This window comes from Arachis ipaensis, chromosome B7, assembly GCF_059453495.1.
Source record: "Arachis ipaensis isolate K30076 ecotype BB chromosome B7, ASM5945349v1, whole genome shotgun sequence".
NCBI lineage: Eukaryota > Viridiplantae > Streptophyta > Magnoliopsida > Fabales > Fabaceae > Arachis > Arachis ipaensis.
Window position 1 is genome coordinate 15,714,030 of NC_142442.1, and position 11,787 is coordinate 15,725,816.

At 37.6% G+C, this 11,787-nt stretch overlaps 1 non-coding gene across 1 annotated transcript; it reads right to left on the reverse strand.

Annotated features, from left to right (window-relative positions):
• Positions 1-8,574: 8,574 nt before the first annotated feature.
• On the reverse strand, positions 8,575-8,682 carry LOC148550427 (small nucleolar RNA R71). Its single transcript, XR_015893700.1, has one exon. It is a non-coding gene; the product is annotated as a small nucleolar RNA R71 (small nucleolar RNA).
• Positions 8,683-11,787: the final 3,105 nt, after the last annotated feature.

Consider the following 11,787-nt stretch of genomic DNA (forward strand, 5'->3'; position numbering starts at 1 on the left):
CCAAGAGACTAACCTGGTTTTAAACTGGGAGAAATGTCACTTTATGGTGACTGAAGGAATTGTCCTTGGGCACAAAATTTTGAACAAGGGAATAGAGGTGGATCAAGCTAAGGTAGAGGTAATTAAAAAATTACCACCACCTGCCAATGTTAAAGCAATCAGAAGCTTTCTGGGACATGCATGATTCTATAGAAGGTTTATAAAGGAATTTTCAAAAATTGCAAATCCTCTGAGCAATATGCTAGCTGTTGATACACCATTTGTCTTTGACACAGAGTGTTTGCAGGCCTTTGAGACTCTGAAAGCTAAGCTGGTCACAGCACCAGTCATTTTTGCACCAGACTGAACATTACCATTCGAACTAATGTGTGATGCCAGTGATCATGCCATTGGTGCAGTATTGGGACAGAGGCATAACACGTTTCTACATGTCATTTATTATGCTAGCTGTGTTTTAAATGACGCGCAGAAGAATTACACAACCACAGAAAAAAAGTTGCTTGCAGTGGTTTATGACATTGACAAGTTAAGATCTTATTTAGTAGGATCAAAAGTGATTGTGTACACTGATCATACTGCTCTAAAATATCTACTCACAAAGCAGGATTCAAAACCCAGACTCATAAGATGGGTGTTGCTTCTGCAAGAGTTTGATATAGAAATAAGAGATAGAAAAGGGACAGAGAACCAAGTAGCTAATCACATGTCCCAGATAGAACCAATAGCAGGAGCGTCCCTCCCTCTTACTGAGATCTCTTAAACCTTTCCGGATGAGCAACTCTTTGCCATTCAGGAAGTACCATGGTTTGCAGACATTGCAAACTATAAAGCTGTGAGATTCATACCCAAAGAGTACAGTAAATAGCAAACAAAAAAATTGATTTCTGATGCAAAGTACTACTTGTGGGATGAACCATATCTCTTTATGAGGTGTACATACGGAGTAATCCGTAGATGTGTGCCTAGAGAAGAGGCACAGAAGATCCTATGGCATTGCCATGGATCACAATATGGAGGACATTTCAAAGGTGAGCGAACAGCCACAGAAGTTCTCCAATGTGGTTTCTACTGGCCTACTCTCTATAGAGACTCTCGAGAGTTTGTACGTAATTATGACAGTTGCTAGAGAGCTGGTAATCTACCTCACAGTTATGCCATGCCTCAGCAAGGGATCTTAGAGATTGAGTTGTTTGATGTACAGGGTTTTGACTTCATGGGGCCTTTCCCACCATCATACTCAAACACTTATATTCTGGTGGCAGTAGACTATGTATCTAAATGGGTAGAGGCAATTGCAACTGCAACACCCACTAATGATACTAAGACAGTAATGAAATTCTTCCAGAAGCACATCTTCAGTAGGTTCGGGTCCCTAGGATACTGATCAGTGATGGAGGCACTCATTTCTGTAATAAACAGCTTGACTCTGCTCTGGTCAGATATGGAATTAACCATAAAGTGGCCACTCCATATCATCCACAGACAAATGGGCAGGCTGAAGTCTCGAATAAAGAACTAAAAAGCGAATCCTGGAACGGACTATAAGTACCTGTAGAAAGGATTGGACAAGAAGTCTGGATGATGCTCTGTGGGCATACAGAACCGCATTCAAGACTCCTATAGGGACCTCTCCATACCAGCTTGTGTATGGAAAAGCCTGTCATCTGCCAGTGGAACTGGAACACAAGGCCTACTGGGCAACCAGGTTCCTAAACCTTGATGCCAAGGTAGCTGGAGAGAAGAGATTACTCCAGTTGAATGAGCTGGAGGAGTTCAGACTAAATGCTTTCGAAAATTCTAAAATCTACAAGGAGAAAGCAAAAAGATGGTATGACAGAAAGCTATCATCTAGAGTCTTTGAGCCAGGACAGCAGGTTCTGCTGTTTAACTCTGGGCTCAGATTATTCTCTGGGAAATTAAAATTCCGGTGGAAGGGACCATATGTGATTACAAGTGTGTCACCATATGGATATGTAGAGCTTCAGGATATTGACTCTGACAAAAATTTCATTGTTAATGGACAGAGGGTCAAACATTATCCTGAAGGCAATGTTGAGCAAGAGTGCTCAAAACTGAGACTAAACTAAAAGCTCAATAAAGTCTAGCTAAAGACAGTAAAGAAGCACTTGCTGGGAGGCAATCCAGCCATTATTAAAAATTATATGTTTATAATAATTATATAAGTCTATTTAATTTTGTTATTCATGTTTTGTTAATACATTTCAGTGAACAAGTCAAGAAAATGAAGGTTCAGAACATAAAGCAGAGGAATCACAGAGAAAAATAGCTCACTGGCGTTAAACGCCAAAATGGCTATCATTCTGGGCGTTTAACGCCAGTAAATGTATCATTCTGGGCGTTAAACGCCAGAATGGGCAGCATTCTGGGCGTTCCAAAAAATGCCCAGTAAACCCTGACTGGCGTTAAATGCCCAAAGAGGCAGTAAAGTGGGTGTTAAACGCCAGACTGGATAGCATTTTGGGCATTTAACGCCAGGATGACACACGGGAGGTAATTTTGTTTCCAATTCAATTTTTTTCAATTTTTCATGTTTTAATTCATAATTTTTTGCATCAAACATATTTTAAACGTTCATCTTTCAATTTCTGTTTCAAAAATTAATAATCTTTTCAATTCCTTTTAATTCTTTTTCAATTCTTTTCAATTCCTTCCAAAACGTTTTCAAAACTTACATATTTTTTCAAATTCTTTTCAACTCTTTTTAATTTTTCTTGCATAAAGTAATAAATTTTCAAAATTAATTGCATCATTCTTCTTCTACTCCCTTCTATGTTATTTTGCTCGAGGACGAGCAAAGCTTTTAAGTTTGGTGTGGAAAAGCTCAGCTTTTTGCTTTCCATAACCACTAATGGCACCTAAGGCCGGAGAAACCTCTAGGAAGAGGAAAGGGAAGGCAGTTGCTTCCAACTCCAAGTCATGGGAGATGGAGAGATTCATCTCAAAAGTCCATCACTAGAAAGAGGATAGAGCAAACAAGAGATCCCACTCATGGACCTCAACAAAGGCAAGGAAGAAACATAGAGGAGCTCAAGAACTCCATTGGTTCTTCAATGGAAGAAGAAGCCACCATCACTAAGGTGGACCTGTTTTTTAATCTCCTTATTTATTTTCTTTCCTGTTGTCTGCTTTTATGTTTATGTTTTGACTATGTTTGCGTCTTCATTACATGATTATTAGTGTTTAGAGTCTATGTCTTAAAGCTATGAATGATTCCATGAATCCCTCACCTTTCTTAAATGAAAAATGTTTTTATTTGCAAAAGAACAAGAAGTACATGAATTTCGAATTCTATCTTGAAAATAGTTTAATTATATTGATGTGGTGGCAATACTTTTTGTTTTCTGAATGTATGCTTGAACAGTGCATATTTTTTACAATGAAGTTTATGAGTGTTAAAAGTGTTGGCTCTTGAAAGAATAATGAAAAAGGAGACATGTTATTGATAATCTAAACAATCATAAAATTGATTCTTGAAGCAAGAAAAAGCAGTGAAAAACACAAAGCTTGCGAAAAAATGTGGCAAAAAATAAAAGAAAAAGAAAGAAAAAGAGAAAGCAAGCAGAAAAAGCCAATAACCCTTTAAACTAAAAGGCAAAGGTAAAAAGGATTCAAGGCTTTGAGCATTAATGGATAGGAGAGCCCAAAGGAATAAAATCCGGGCCTAAGCGGCTAAACCAAGCTGTCCCTAATCATGTGCTTGTGGCGTGAAGGTGTCAAGTGAAAAGCTTGAGACTGAGCAGTTAAAGTCGTGGTCCAAAGCAAAAAGAGTGTGCTTAAGAGCTCTGGGCACCTCTAACTGGGGACTCTAGCAAAGCTGAGTCACAATCTGAAAAGGTTCACCCAGTTATGTGTCTGTGGCATTTATGTATCCGGTGGTAATACTGGAAAACAAAATGCTTAGGGTCACGACCAAGACTCATAAAGTAGCTGTGTTCAAGAATCAACATACTAAACTAGGAGAATCAATAACACTATCTGAATTCTGAGTTCCTATGGATGCCAATCAATCTGAACTTCAAAGAAAAAAGTGAGATGCCAAAACTGTTCAGAAGCAAAAAACTACTAGTCCCGCTCATCTGATCAAAACTAATCTTCATTGATTTTTTTGGAGTTTATTGTATATTCTCTTCTTTTTATCCTATTTTGTTTTTAGTTGCTTGGGGACAAGCAATAATTTAAGTTTGGTGTTGTGATGAGCGGATAATTTATACCCTTTTTAGCATTGTTTTTAGGTAGTTTTTAGTATATTTTAGTTACTTTTTATTATATTTTTATTAGTTTTTATTCAAAAATCACATTTCTGGACTTTACTATGAGTTTGTGTGTTTTTCTGTAATTTCATGTATTTTCTGGCTGAAATTGAGGGATGATGAGCGGATAATTTATACGCTTTTTGGCATTGTTTTTATTATATTTTTAGTAGAATCTAGTTACTTTTAGGGATGTTTTTATTAGTTTTTATGATAAATTCACATTTCTGGACTTTACTATGAGTTTCTATGTTTTTCTGTAATTTCAGGTATTTTCTGGCTGAAATTGAGGGACTTGAGCAAAAATCAGATTCAGAGGTTGAAGAAGGACTGCTGATGCTGTTGGATTCTGACCTCCCTGCACTCAAAGTGGATTTTCTGGAGCTACATAACTCAAAATGGCGCGCTTCCAGTTGCGTTGGAAAGTCGACCTCCAGGGCTTTCCAGCAATATATAATAGTTTATACTTTTCTCGAGTTTAGATGACGCAAAAGGGCGTTGAACGCTAGTTCTATGCTGCAGTCTGGAGTTAAACGCCAGAAACACGTCACAAACCAGAGTTGAACGCCAGAAACACGTTACAACCTGGCGTTCAACTCCAAAAGAAGCCTCTGCATGTGGAAAGCTAAAGCTCAGCCCAAGCACACACCAAGTGGGCCCCGGAAGTGGATTTATGCATCAATTACTTATTTCTGTAAACCCTAGTAACTAGTTTAGTATAAATAGAACTTTTTGCTAGTCTTTTGGACATCTTATGATTGTTTAGTTCATCTTTGGGATCATAGAGATCACGTTTTGGGGCTGGCCTCTCGCCCATGCCTGAACCTTTATCACTTATGTATTTTCAACGGTAGAGTTTCTACACTCCATAGATTAAGGTGTGGAGCTCTGCTGTTCCTCATGAATTAATGCAAAGTACTACTATTTTTCTATTCAATTCAACTTATTCCGCTTCTAAGATATTCATTCGCACTTCAACCTGAATGTGATGAACGTGACAATCATCATCATTCCCCCATGAACGCGTGCCTGACAACCACTACCGTTCTACCTCAGATTGAATGAGTATCTCTTGGATATCTTAATCAAAATCTTCGTGGTATAAGCTAGATTGATGGCGGCATTCATGAGAATTCGGAAAGTCTAAACCTTGTCTGTGGTATTCCGAGTAGGATTCAGGGATTGAATGACTGTGACGAGCTTCAAACTCGCGAGTGCTGGGCGTAGTGACAGACGCAAAAGGAGGGTGAATCCTATTCCAGTATGATCGAGAACCTCCATATGATTAGCCATGCAGTGACAGCGCATCGGACCATTTTCACAGAGAGGATGGGATGTAGCCATTGACAACGGTGATGCCTTTACATAAAGCCATCCATGGAAAGGAGTAGGATTGATTGGATGAAGACAGCAGGAAAAGCAGAAGTTCAAAGGAACAAACGCATCTCTATACGCTTATTTGAAATTTTCACCAATGATTTACATAAGTATTTCTATCTTTTCTGTTTATTTCTTTATTAATTAATATTCAAAAATTCCATATCCACTTAATATCCGCCTGACTGAGATTTACAAGATGACTATAGCTTGCTTCATACCAACAATCTCCGTGGGATCGACCCTTACTCACGTAAGGTTTATTACTTGGACGACCCAGTGCACTTGCTGGTTAGTTGTGCGAAGTTGTGAAGTTATGTTTGGACCATGGTTCTATGCACCCATTTTTGGTGCCATTGCCAGGGAAAAGAACGAACAAATAATTTTACAAATTCAAAGATCTGAGTAACAATTTCGCATACCAAGTTTTTGGCGCTGTTCCCGGGGATTGTTTGAGTATGAACAACTGACGGTTCATCTTGTTGCTCAGATTAGGTAATTTTATTTTAATTTTAAGTTTTTGTTTTTTTTTTTCTTTTAAATTTTGAAAAAAAATATATTTTAAATTATTTTATGTTCTTCAGAATTTTTAAGAATGAATTCTAGAGTTTCATGAAGCATGTTGAAGCCTGGCTGGCTGTAAAGCCATGTCTAAATTCTTTTGGACTGAGGCTTCCAAACCATCAGCATAGAGGCAAGTTAATTTGATAAGTAATGAGCAGTATATTCTGATGTTACATGCTGAAGCTTGGCTGGCCATTGGCCATGTCTAGTGTTTTGGACTGGAGCTTTCATTGAAAGCTTGGCTGGCTAGTGAGCCATGTCTAATTCCTGGACTGAAGCTTTAGACTAAGAATGCAAGATTCCTGGAATTCATATTAAAAATTTTGGAATCCTTATTTTTCTTTTTCAAATAATTTTTGAAAAACCAAAAAAAAATTTAGAAAATCATAAAATCAAAAAAAATATTTTTGTGTTTCTTGTTTGAGTCTTGTGTCATATTTTAAGTTTGGTGTCAATTGCATGTTTTCAAGTTTGCATAAAAATTTCGAAAAATTCATGCATTCATAATGTTCTTCATGATCTTCAAGTTGTTCTTGGTAAGTCTTCTTGATTGATCTTGATGTTTTTCTTGTTTTGTGTCTTTTCTTGTTTTTCATATGCATTTTTCGTTTGTTAGATTCTAAACATGAAAGATTTCTAAGTTTGGTGTCTTGCATGTGTGTCTTTTCTTAAAAATTTTCAAAAATATGTTCTTGGTGTTCATCATGATCTTCAAAGTGTTCTTGGTGTTCATCTTAACATTCATAGCATTCTTGCATGCATTCATTGTTTTGATCTAAAATTTTCATGCATTGAGTCTTTTTCATGTTTTTCGCTTTCATTATTAAAATTTAAAAATCAAAAAAAAAATATCTTTCCTTTTTTCTCTCATAACTTTCGAAAATTAGATTTGACTTTTTTAAAAATTTTTAAATTTAATTGTTTCTTATGAGTCAAATCAAATTTTCAATTTAAAAATCTTATCTTTTTCAAATCGTTTTCAAAAATCATATCATTTTCAATTTTCTTAATTAATTTCGAAAATTTTAAAAAAATATTTTTCAAAAATCTTGTTCTTATCTTTACCTCATGATTTTCGAAAATATCATCATAAATTAATGTTTTGATTCAAAAATTTCAAATTTGTTACTTGCTTGTTAAGAAAGATTCAAACTTTAAGTTCTAGAATCATATCTTGTGATTTCTTGTGAATCAAGTCATTAATTGTGATTTTAAAATTCAATTCTTTTTCAAAACTAATTTCAACCATATCTTTTCAAAAATATCTTTTATCTTATCTTTTTCAAAATCATATCTTTTTAATCATATCTTTTTAAAATTTTATCTTTTTCAAAAAATTTGATTCTAAAATATCTTTTCTAACTTCCTATCTTCTTATCTTTTTAAAATTGATTTTCAAATCTTATCTTTTTGTTTCAATCATATCTTTTTAAATTTCAATCATATCTTTTTCAAAACTACCTAACTAATCCTCTCTCTCTTATTTTCGAAAATTCCCTCTCTCCTTTTTCAAAATTCCTTTTTAATTAACTAATTGTTTTAATTTTAATTTAATTTCAACTTTAATTTTCGAAATTTAACTTTAAATTTTAATTTTTAATTTAATTAATTTTCGAAATTCTCCCTCTCTCATCTCCTTCTATTTATTTATTCATCTACTAACACTTCCTCTCACCCAAATTCGAACCCCTTCTTCCATCTGTGTTCAAATTTTCTCTTCTTCCCTTCTTTACATTACATTCTTTTCTTCTTCTACTCACATAAGGGAACCTCTATACTGTGTAAAAAGGATCCCTATTATTATTTTTTCTGTTCCCTCCTTTTTCATATGAGCAGGAGCAAGGACAAGAACATTCTTGTTGAAGCTGATCCAGAACCTGAAAGGACTCTGAAAAGGAAACTAAGAGAAGCTAAATTACAACAATCCAGAGACAACCTTATTGAAAATTTTGAACAAGAAAAGGAGATGGCAGCCGAAAATAATAATAATGCAAGGAGAATGCTTGGTGACTTTACTGCACCAAATTCCAATTTACATGGAAGAAGCATCTCTATCCCTACCATTGGAGCAAACAATTTTGAGCTGAAACCTCAGCTAGTTTCTCTAATGCAACAAAACTGCAAGTTTCATGGACTTCCATCTGAAGATCCTTTTCAGTTCTTAACTGAATTCTTGTAGATATGTGATACTGTAAAGACTAATGGAGTAGATTCTGAAGTCTACAGGCTCATGCTTTTCCCTTTTGCTGTAAGAGACAGAGCTAGAATCTGGTTGGACTCTCAACCTAAGGATAGCCTGAACTCTTGGGATAAGCTAGTCACGGCTTTCTTAGCCAAGTTCTTTCCTCCTCAAAAGCTTAGAAAGCTTAGAGTGGATGTTCAAACCTTCAAACAGAAAGAAGGTGAGTCCCTCTATGAAGCTTGAGAGAGATACAAGCAACTGACCAAAAAGTGTCCTTCTGACATGCTTTCAGAATGGACCATTCTGGATATTTTCTATGATGGCCTGTCTGAATTAGCTAAGATGTCATTGGACACCTCTGCAGGTGGATCCATTCACCTAAAGAAAACACCTGCAGAAGCTCAGGAACTCATTGACATGGTTGCTAATAACCAGTTCATGTATACTTCTGAGAGGAATCCTGTAAACAATGGGACGCCTCAGAAGAAGGGAGTTCTTGAAATTGATACTCTGAATGCCATATTGGATCAAAACAAAATATTGACTCAGCAAGTCAATATGATTTCTCAAAGTCTGAATGGAATGCAAGCTGCATCCAACAGTACTCAAGAGACGCCTTCTGAAGAAGAGGCTTATGATCCTGATAACCCTGCAATAGCAGAGGTAAATTACTTAGGTGAACCTTATGGAAACACCTATAACTCATCATGGAGAAATCATCCAAATTTCTCATGGAAGGATCAACAAAAGCCTCAACAAGACTTTAATAATGGTGGAAGGAACAGGTTTTAACAATAGTAAACCTTTTCCATCATCCACTCAGCAAAAGACAGAGAACTCTGAACAAAATACCTCTAATTTAGCAAACTTAGTCTCTAATCTATCTAAGGCCACTCTGAGTTTTATGAATGAAACAAGGTCCTCCATCAGAAATTTGGAGGCACAAGTGGGCCAGCTAAGTAAAAGGGTCACTGAAATTCCTCCTAGTATTCTCCCAAGCAATACAGAAGAAAATCCAAAAGGAGAACGCAAGGCCATTGATATAGCAATCATGGCCGAACCCACAAGAGAGGAGGAGGACGTGAATCCCAAGGAGGAAGACCTCCTGGGACGTCCAGTGATCAACAATTAGTTTCCCTTTGAAGAACCAAAGGAGTCTGAGGCTCAACTAGAAACCATAGAGATTCTATTGAACCTCCTTATGTCATTCATGAGCTCTGATGAGTATTCTTCTTCTGAAGAGAATGAGGATGTTACTGAAGAGCAAGTTGCCAAGTACCTTGGTGCAATCATGAAGCTGAATGCCAGTTTATTTGGTAATGAGACTTGGGAAGATGAATCTCCCTTGTTCACCAATAAACTGAGTGATCTGGAGCAACTGAGATTGCCTCAGAAGAAACAGGATCCTGGAAAGTTCCTAATACCTTGTACCATAGGCACCATGATCTTTAAGGCTCTGTGTGACCTTGGTTCAGGGATAAACCTCATGCCCCTCTCTGTAATAGAGAAACTGGGAATCTTTGGGGTGCAAGCTGTTAGAATCTCATTAGAGATGGCAGACAATTCAAGAAAACAGGCTTATGGACAAGTAGAGGACGTATTAGTAAAGGTTGAAGGCCTTTACATCCCTACTGATTTCATAGTCCTAGATACTAGGAAGGATGAGGATGAATCCATCATCCTTGGAAGACCCTTCCTAGCCACAGCAAGAGCTGTGATTGATGTGGACAGAGGAGAATTGATCCTTCAACTAAATGAGGACAACCTTGTGTTTAAAACTCAAGGATCTCTCTCTGCAACCATGGAGAGAAAGCATGAAAAGCTTCTCTCACTACAGAGTCAACAAGAGCCCCCACAGTCAAACTCTAAGTTTGGTGTTGGGAGGCCACAACTAAACTCTAAGTTTGGTGTTGGGAAGTCTCAACAATGCTCTGAACATCTGTGAGGCTCCATGAGAGCCCACTGTCAAGCTATTGACATTAAAGAAGCGTTTGTTGGGAGGCAACCCAATTTTTATTTATCTAATTTTATTTTTTATTTTATTGTTCTTTCATGTTTTATTAGGTTCATGATCATGTGGAGTCACAAAAACTACAAAAAAAAAATCAGAATGAAAAACAGCATTGAAAAACAGAACACCCTGGAGGAGAGCTTACTGGCGTTTAAACGCCAGTAAGAAGCATCTGGTTGGCGTTCAACGCCAGAACAGAGCATGGTTCTGGCGTTGAACGCCCAAAACAAGCAGCATCCTGGCGTTCAGACGCCAGAAATGCACAGTGAGGAAAGCTGGCACTGAACGCCAGTAAGAAGCATCTGGCTGGTGTTCAACGCCAGAAACATGCTGCATCTGGGCGCTGAATGCCCAGAACAAGCATCAATTCGGCGTTTAAACGCCAGAATTGCATGCAAAGGCATTTTACATGCCTAATTGGTGCAGGGATGCAATTCCTTGACACCTCAGGATCTGTGGACCCCACAGGATCATCTCAGCATCTGTGGACCCCACAGGATCCCCACCTACCTCCACTCATACTCTTCCCTCTTCTCAATGTTCATCTACTCTTTCCCATAAACCTACCTCATAAACTCCACCTACCTTCAAAATTCAAAATCACTTTCCTACCCAAACCCACCCCATATGGCCGAACTTTACCCACCCTCCCTTCCTTATATAAAGCCTTCCATTCTTCTTCAACATAACCCCCTCTTCTACACCTTGGCCGAATACACATCTCCCCTGCTCCTCCATATTTTCTTCTTCTTCTTCTCCTCTTCTTTCTTTTCTTGCTCGAGGGCGAGCAATATTCTAAGTTTGGTGTGGTAAAAGCATAAGCTTTTTTGTTTTTCCATTACCATTGATGGCACCTAAGACCGGAGAATCCTCTAGAAAAGGGAAAGGGAAGGCAAAAGCTTCCACCTCCGAGTCATGGAAGATGGAAAGATTCATCTCCAAAGCCCATCAAGACCACTTCTATGATGTTGTGGCCAAGAAGAAGGTGATCCCCGAGGTCCCTTTCAAACTCAAGAGAAATGAGTATCCGGAGATCCGACATGAAATCCAAAGAAGAGGTTGGGAAGTTCTAACAAACCCCATCCAACAAGTCGGCATCCTAATGGTTCAAGAGTTCTATACTAATGCATGGATCACTAGGAACCATGATCAAAGTAAGAACCCAAACCCAAAGAATTATATCACTATGGTTCGGGGGAAATACTTAGATTTTAGTCCGGAAAATGTGAGGTTGGCGTTCAACTTGCCAAACATGGAAGAGAACGCACGCCCCTACACAAGGAGAGTCAACTTTGATCAAAGGTTGGACCAAGTCCTCATGGACATATGTGTAGAAGGAGCTCAATGGAAGATTGACTCAAAAGGCAAACCAGTTCAACTAA